Genomic DNA, 9,212 nt, shown 5'->3' with positions numbered 1-9,212 from the left:
TCTAACCTGCTGGGCGTTAGTGACAGACGCAAAAGAGGGATTCTATTCCAGTAGGAGCGGGAACCGAACCGGTGATTGGCCGTACTGTGACAGAGTGCGTGAGCATTAGCTTTCACTGCGAGGATGGGAGGTAGCCACTGACAACGGTGAAACCCTACACGAGCTTGCCATGGAAAGGAGTAAGAAGGATTGGATGAAGGCAGTAGGAAAGCAGAGAGACGGAAGGGAAGGCATCTTCATACGCTTGTCTGAAGCTCTTACACCAATGATATACATAAGTATCTCTATCTTTATCTTTGTGTTATTTTCGTTCATCACCATCATACATTTGAGTTTGCCTGACTAAGATTTACAAGATGACCATAGCTTGCTTCAATGCTAACAATCTCCGTGGGATCGACCCTTACTCACGTAAGGTATTACTTGGACGACCCAGTGCACTTGCTGGTTAGTTGTGCGAAGTTGTGTAATGCCATGGAATTGAACCACCAAGCCTTTTGGAGTTCATGACCAGGGATTATGAGAGTTGTGAAAAGTATTGTTCACAATTTCGCGCACCAAGTTTTTGGCGCCGTTGCCGGGGATTGTTCTTGTGTATGGACAACTGACGGTTCATCTTGTTGCTTAGATTAGGTATTTATTTTTTTCGAAATTCTTGAAGATGAATTCTAGAGTTTCATGATGATTTGTTGAAATCTGGCTGGCTGAGAAGCCATGTCTAATCTGATTGGACCGAGGTTTCAACTTATCACCACAAGAGCTTGTTGATTTTCATCAATTTTGCTTTTGGAGCAGTGATCTGCTAAGGCTTGGCTGACCTTTGGTCATGTCTAGTGTTTTGGACCGAAGCTTTCTTTGAAAGCTTGGCTGGCTGTGAAGCCATGTCTAATTCCTGGACCGGAGTCTTAGACTAGCATTGCACTGATTCCTGGAATTCTCATTAAGAATTTTGATATCTTTTCCCACTTAATTTTCGAAAAACACAAAAAAATTATAAAAAAAATTCATAAAATCCAAAAATATTTGATGTTTCTTGCTTAAGTCTAGTGTCTCATCTTAAGTTGGTGTCAATAGCATGCATTCATTCATGTGTCTTAAGGATCTTCAAGTAATTCTTGATGATTTCGTGTTCTAATCTTTGAATTCAATTGACTTGAGTGTTTTGTGTGTCTCATATGCATTCTCATTAGTGTCAGTAGTATACAACTGCTAAGTTTGGTGTCTTGCATGCATTGTTATTGATTCTTGTTGCATTTTGATTATTAAAAATCCAAAATATTTTTTATTTGTGTCTTTTCAAGTCAATAATACAAGGAATTGAAGAATCAGAACATACTGCAGAGGAATTATACAGAAAAAGCTGAGCATTCAAAAATGCCCAGTGAAGAAGGCAGACTGGCGTTTAAACGCCAGCCAGGGTACCTGGTTGGGCGTTTAACGCCCAAAAAGGGTGCATTTTGGGCGTTAAACGCCAGAATGTATACCATTCTGGGCGTTTAACGCCAGGATGGTGCTAGGGGAAGATTTTGTTTTCAAAATCAAATTTTTTTTCAAGTTTTCAAAGTTTTTCAAAATCAAATCTTTTTCAAATCATATCTTTTCAATCAAATGTTTTCAAAATCAATTTCTTTCCTTTTTCAAAGATACTTACTAACAATTAATGATTTGATTGAACATTTTTTGCCTTTTTGTTGAGGAAGGTTTTATGTTTGAATCATATCTTTTCTTGTTAGGCAAGTCATTAATTTTCAAAATCAAATCTTTTAAAATTGTTTTCAAAACATATCTTTTAAAATTGTTTTCAAATCATATCTTCTCAATCACATCTCTTTAAAACTAATCATATCTTCTTAACCACATCTTTTTCAAAATAGTTTTCAATCAAATCTTTCTAATTTATAATTTCAAAACCTTTTTCAAAAATCACTTGATTTCTTTTCCACTTTCAATTTTCGAAAATCAATTAAGTGTTTTTCAAAATGTTTTCAAAATCTTTTGATTGAATTTTCGAAAATTCTCTTCCCTCCTTCTCACATCCTTCTATTTATGGAGTACCACTCCTTCTTAATGCACAATTCGAACCTTATCTAATTAAAGTTCGAATTATTCTTCTCCTTCTTCTTTCTATTTCTCTTTTCCTCTGACACTTCAAGGAATCTCTATACTGTGACATAGAGGATTCCACATTTTCTTTTTCTCTTCTCTTCATATGAGCAGGAGCAGAGACAAAGGCATTCTTGTTGAAACTGATCCTGAACCTGAAAGGACCTTGAAGAGAAAGCTAAGAGAAGCCAAAGCACAACTCTCTTTAGAGGACCTGACCGAATTCTTCAAGGAAGAAGAAGACATGGCAGCCGAAAACAACAACAATGCCAACAATGCAAGGAAGGTGCTGGGTGACTTTACTGCACCTACTCCTGATTTCTATGGGAGAAGCATCTCTATCCCTGCCATTGGAGCAAACAACTTTGAGCTTAAGCCTCAATTAGTTTCTCTAATGCAACAGAATTGCAAGTTCCATGGACTTCCAATGGAAGATCCTCATCAGTTCTTAGCTGAATTCTTGCAAATCTGTGACACAGTCAAGACTAATGGGGTTGACCCTGAGGTCTATAGACTGATGCTATTCCCTTTTGCTGTAAGAGACAGAGCTAGAATATGGTTGGATTCTCAACCTAAAGAAAGCCTGGACTCTTGGGAAAAGCTAGTCAATGCCTTCTTGGCAAAATTCTTTCCACCACAAAGATGGAGTAAGCTTAGAGTGGAAGTCCAAACCTTCAGACAGAAGGATGGAGAATCCCTCTATGAAGCTTGGGAAAGATACAAAAAATTAATCAGAAGATGTCCCTCAGACATGCTTTCTGAATGGAGCATCATAGGTATTTTCTATGATGGTCTCTCTAAACTATCTAAGATGTCCTTGGATAGCTCGGCTGGAGGATCTCTTCATCTGAAGAAGACGCCTACAGAGGCTCAAGAGCTAATTGAAATGGTTGCAAATAACCAATTCATGTACACTTCTGAAAGGAATCCTGTGAATAATGGGACTAGTCAGAAGAAAGGAGTTCTTGATATTGACACTCTAAATGCCATACTGGCTCAGAATAAAATATTGACTCAACAAGTCAATTTGATTTCTCAAAGTCTGTCTGGAATGCAAAATGCACCTGGCAGTACTAGGGAAGCTTCATCTGAGGAAGAAGCTTATGATCCTGAGAACCCTTCAATGGAAGAGGTGAATTACCTAGGAGAACCCTATGGAAACACCTATAATTCTTCATGGAGAAATCACCCAAATTTCTCATGGAAGAATCAAGAGAGACCTCAACAAGGTTTCAATAACAATAATGGTGGAAGAAACAGGTTTAGCAATAACAAGCCTTTTCCATCATCTTCTCAGCAACAGACAGAGAGTTCTAAGCAGAATACCTCTGACTTAGCAACAATGATCTCTGATCTAATCAAAACCACTCAAAGTTTCATGAATGAAACAAGGTCCTCCATCAGAAATTTGGAAGGACAAGTGGGACAGCTGAGCAAGAAGGTTACTGAACTCCCTCCTAGTACTCTCCCAAGCAACACAGAAGAAAATCCAAAAGGAGAGTGCAAAGCCATAAACATGGCCGAATATGGAGAGGAAAGAGAGGAAGTGGACGCCACTGAGGAAGACCTCAATGGGCGTGCACCAACCTCCTTTGAGTTCCCCAATGAGGAACCATGGGAATCTGAGGCTCAAAATGAGACCATAGAGATTCCATTGGATTTACTTCTGCCTTTCATGAGCTCTGATGAGTATTCTTCCTCTGAAGAGGATGAATATGTCACTGAAGAGCAAGTTGCTAAATACCTTGGAGCAATCATGAAGCTAAATGACAAGTTATTTGGAAATGAGACTTGGGAGGATGAACCCCCTTTGCTCACCAAAGAACTGGATGACTTGTCTAGGCAGAAACTGCCTCAAAAGAGGCAGGATCCTGGGAAGTTTTCTATACCTTGCACCATAGGCACCATGACCTTCAAGAAGGCCTTGTGTGACTTAGGGTCAAGTGTAAACCTCATGCCCCTCTCTGTAATGGAGAAATTAGGGATCTTTGAGGTGCAAGCTGCAAGAATCTCACTAGAGATGGCAGACAATTCAAGAAAACAAGCTCATGGACTTGTAGAGAATGTTTTGGTGAAGATTGAAGACCATTACATCCCTACTGACTTCATAGTCCTAGAGACTGGGAAGTGCATGGATGAATCCATCATCCTTGGCAGACCCTTCCTAGCCACAGCAAAGGCTGTGATTGATGTTGATAGAGGAGAGTTGATCATTCAAGTGAATGAAGAATCCTTGGTGTTTAAGGCCCAAGGACATCCCTCTATCATCATGGAGAAGAAGCATGAAGAGCTTCTCTCAAAACAGAGCCAAGCAGAGCCCCCACAGTCAAACTCTAAGTTTGGTGTTGGGAGGCCACAACCAAACTCTAAGTTTGGTGTTGAACCCCCACATTCAAACTCTAAGTTTGGTGTTGGGAGGTTCCAACACGGTTCTGAGTGTTTCTGAGGCTCTATGGGAGTCCTCTGTCAAGCTAATGACATTAAAGAAGCGCTTGTTGGGAGGCAACCCAATGTTTTATAGTTAACTATTTTCTTTTGTTATTTTATCTTTTTTGTAGGTTGATGATCATAAGAAGTCACAAAAACAATGAAAAAAGCAAAAACAGAATGAAAAACAGGAAGAAAAATAGCACACCCTGGAGGAGAAGAAGCTGGCGTTTAAACGCCAGTAATGCTAGCTGTTGGGCGTTTAACGCCCAGTCTGGCACCATTCTGGGCGTTTAACGCCAGAAAGGGGCATCAGACTGGCGTTAAACGCCAGTAAAGGGCAACAACCTGGCGTTAAACGCCAGGAATGGGCACCAGCCCGGCGTTTAACGCCAGAAATGGCTCAAAACGTGAATTTTGATGCCATTTGGTGCAGGGATGACTTTTCCTTGACACCACAGGATCTGTGGACCCCACAGGACCCCACCACCACCCTCTCTCTTCTTCCCCCATTCACCAATCACCTCAATACCTCTTCCCCAAAAACCCTTCACCTATCAAATCCCATCTTTCTCTTCACCACTCACATCCATCCTTCATAAATACCCACCAACCTCACCCTTCAAATTCAAACCACTTTCCCTCCCAAACCCACCCATACATGGCCGAATATCTTCTCCCCTTTCTCCTATAAATACCCTTCTTCACCCCTTCATTTTCACACAACCTAAACACCACTTCTCCCCCTCTTTGACCGAACACACTACCATCTCCCTCTTCCTCATTTCTTCTTCTTCTACTCTCTTCTTTCTTCTTTTGCTCGAGGACGAGCAAACCTTTTAAGTTTGGTGTGGTAAAAGCATTGCTTTTTGTTTTTCCATAACCATTTATGGCATCCAAGGCCGGAGAAACCTCTAAAAAGAGGAAAGGGAAGGCAAAAGCTTCCACCTCCGAGTCATGGGAGATGGAGAGATTCATCTCAAGGGTGCATCAAGACCACTTCTATGAAGTTGTGGCCTTGAAGAAGGTGATCCCCGAGGTCCCCTTTTCACTCAAAAAGGGTGAATATCCGGAGATCCGCCATGAGATCCGAAGAAGAGGTTTGGAAGTTCTTACCAACCCCATTCAACAAGTCGGAATCTTGATGGTTCAAGAGTTCTATGCCAATACATGGATCACCAAGAACCATGACCAAAGTGTGAACCCGAATCCAAAGAATTATCTCACTATGGTTCGGGGGAAATACTTGGATTTTAGTCCGGAGAGTGTGAGGGTGGCGTTCAACTTGCCTATGACGCAAGGAGATGAGCATCCTTATACAAGAAGGGTCAACTTTGATCAAAGGTTGGACCAAGTCCTCACAATCATATGTGAAGAGGGCGCACAATGGAAGCAAGATTCAAGAGGAAAGCCGGTTCAATTAAGAAGGCATGACCTCAAGCCCGTGGCTAGAGGATGGTTAGAGTTCATACAACGCTCAATCATTCCCACTAGCAACCGGTCCGAAGTTACTCTAGACCGGGCCATCATGATTCATAGTATCATGATTGGAGAAGAAGTGGAAGTTCATGAGGTTATAGCCCAAGAACTCTATAAAGTGGCGGACAAGTCTTCCACCTTAGCAAGGCTAGCATTTCCTCATCTCATTTGTCACCTCTGTTATTCAGTTGGAGTTGACATAGAAGGAGATACCCCCATTGATGAGGACAAGCCCATCACCAAGAAAAGGATGGAGCAAACAAGAGACCCCTCTCATCATGAGATCCCTGAGATGCCTCAAGGGATGCACTTTCCTCCACAAGACTATTGGGAGCAAGTAAACACCTCCCTAGGAGAACTGAGTTCCAACATGGGACAACTAAGGGTGGAGCATCAAGAACACTCCATCATCCTTCATGAAATTAGAGAAGACCAAAGAATCATGAGGGAGGAGCAACAAAGACAAGGAAGAGACATTGAGGAGCTCAAGCACTCCATAGGATCTTCAAGAGGAAGAAAGAGCTGCCATCACTAAGGTGGACCCGTTCTTTGATTTCCTTGTTCTTTATTCTTCTGTTTTTCGAATTTTATGTTTATGTTTATCCATGTTTGTGTCTTGTGATCATTAGTGTCTTAGTGTCTATGCCTTAAAGTTATGAATGTCCTACAAATCCATCACCTTTCTTGAATAAAAAACGTGCTTAATTGAAAAGGAAAGAATTACATGAATTCTGAATTTTATAATAGTTTAATTAATTTGATATGGTGGCAACACTTTTGTTCTCTGAATGTATGCTTGAACAGTGCATATGTATCTTGAATTTGTGGTTTATGAATGTTGGCTCTTGAAAGAATGATGAAAAAGGAGACATGTTACTGAGGATCTGAAAAATCATTAAAAATGATTCTTGAAGCAAGAAAAAGCAGTTCTATTCAAAAAAAAAAATCGAAAAAAAAGAGAAAAAAAGAGAAAAAGAAAGAAAAAGAAAAGAATAAGAGTTGTGATCCAAGGCAAATAAGAGTGTGCTTAAGAACCCTGGACACCTCTAATTGGGGACTTTAGCAAAGTTGAGTCACAATCTGAAAAGGTTCACCCAATTATGTGTCTGTGGCATGTATGTATCCGGTGGTAATACTGGAAGACAGAGTGCTTTGGGCCACAGCCAAGACTCAATAAATAGCTATGTTCAAAGAATCATCATACTTTACTAGGAGAATCATTAACACTATCTGGATTCTAAATTCCTAAAGAAGCCAATCATTCTGAATTTCAAAGGATAGAGTGAGATGCCAAAACTATTCAGAGGCAAAAAGTAAAAGCCCCGCTCATCTAATTAATACTGATCTTCATAGATGATTTTGGAGTTCATTGCATATTCTCTTCTTTTTATCTTATTTGATCTTCAGTTGCTTGGGGACAAGCAACAATTTAAGTTTGGTGTTGTGATGAGCGGATAATTTGTATGCTTTTTGGCATTGTTTTTAGTATGTTTTTGGTATGATCTAGTTAGTTTTTAGTATATTTTTATTAGTTTTTAGTTAAAGTTCACTTTTCTGGACTTTACTATGAGTTTGTGTGTTTTTCTGTGATTTCAGGTATTTTCTGGCTGAAATTGAGGGATCTGAGCAAAAATCTGATCCAGAGACTCAAAAGGACTGCAGATGCTGTTGGATTCTGACCTCCCTGCACTCGAAGTGAATTTTCTGGAGCTACAGAAGCCCAATTGGTGCGCTCTCAACGGCGTTGGAAAGTAGACATCCTGGGATTTCCAGAAATATATAATAGTCCATACTTTGCCCAAGATTTGATGGCCCAAACTGGCGTTCAAAGTCACCTCAAGAAATTCCAGCGTTAAACGCCGGAACTGGCACCTAATTGGGAGTTAAACGCCCAAACTGGCACTAAAGCTGGCGTTTAACTCCAAGGAGAGTCTCTACACGAAAATGCTTCATTGCTCAGCCCAAGCACACACCAAGTGGGCCCGGAAGTGGATTTTTATGTCATTTACTCATCTTTGTACACCTTAGGCTACTAGTTATCTATAAGTAGGACCTTTTACTATTGTATTAAGAGACTTTGGTAGCTATCTTCGTTTTATGCTATCTTAGATCATTGGGAGGCTGGCCATTCGGCCATGCCTAGACCTTATGCTTATGTATTTTCAACGGTGGAGTTTCTACACACCATAGATTAAGGTGTGGAGCTCTGCTGTACCTCGAGTATTAATGCAAGTACTATTGTTCTTCTATTCAATTCCGCTTGTTCTTTGTCCAAGATATCACTTGTTCTTCAACTTGATGAAGGTGATGATTGATGCCCATCATCCTTCTCACCCATGAACAAGGTGACTGACAACCATTCTTGTTCTACAAGCATCTGAGGCTTAGTGAATATCTCTTGGATTCCTGATTGCACGATGCATGGTTGATCGCCTGACAACCGAGTGCTCGCCTGACAAACGAGCCAGCCATTCCGTGAGATCAGAGTCTTCGTGGTATAGGCAAGAACTGATGGCGGCATTCAAGAGAATCCGGAAGGTCTAACCTTGTCTGTGGTATTCTGAGTAGGATTCAATGATTGAATGACTGTGACGTGCTTCAAACTCTAACCTGCTGGGCGTTAGTGACAGACGCAAAAGAGGGATTCTATTCCAGTAGGAGCGGGAACCGAACCGGTGATTGGCCGTACTGTGATAGAGTGCGTGAGCATTAGCTTTCACTGCGAGGATGGGAGGTAGCCACTGACAACGGTGAAACCCTACACGAGCTTGCCATGGAAAGGAGTAAGAAGGATTGGATGAAGGCAGTAGGAAAGCAGAGAGACGGAAGGGAAGGCATCTTCATACGCTTGTCTGAAGCTCTTACACCAATGATATACATAAGTATCTCTATCTTTATCTTTGTGTTATTTTCGTTCATCACCATCATACATTTGAGTTTGCCTGACTAAGATTTACAAGATGACCATAGCTTGCTTCAATGCTAACAATCTCCGTGGGATCGACCCTTACTCACATAAGGTATTACTTGGACGACCCAGTGCACTTGCTGGTTAGTTGTGCGAAGTTGTGTAATGCCATGGAATTGAACCACCAAGCCTTTTGGAGTTCATGACCAGGGATTATGAGAGTTGTGAAAAGTATTGTTCACAATTTCGCGCACCAGCGTTCAACTCCAAAAGAAGCCTCAGCTCGTGGATAGAT

At 41.0% G+C, this 9,212-nt stretch overlaps 1 non-coding gene across 1 annotated transcript; it reads right to left on the bottom strand.

Moving 5' to 3' along the window:
• Positions 1-2,752: 2,752 nt before the first annotated feature.
• Positions 2,753-2,860, bottom strand: LOC130937749 (small nucleolar RNA R71). The gene has a single exon (XR_009068951.1). It is a non-coding gene; the product is annotated as a small nucleolar RNA R71 (small nucleolar RNA).
• Positions 2,861-9,212: the final 6,352 nt, after the last annotated feature.

The sequence above is a fragment of the Arachis stenosperma genome, chromosome 6 (assembly GCF_014773155.1).
Source record: "Arachis stenosperma cultivar V10309 chromosome 6, arast.V10309.gnm1.PFL2, whole genome shotgun sequence".
In the NCBI taxonomy this organism is placed as follows: Eukaryota; Viridiplantae; Streptophyta; class Magnoliopsida; order Fabales; family Fabaceae; genus Arachis; species Arachis stenosperma.
This window is presented reverse-complemented; position numbering and strand designations above follow the sequence as displayed.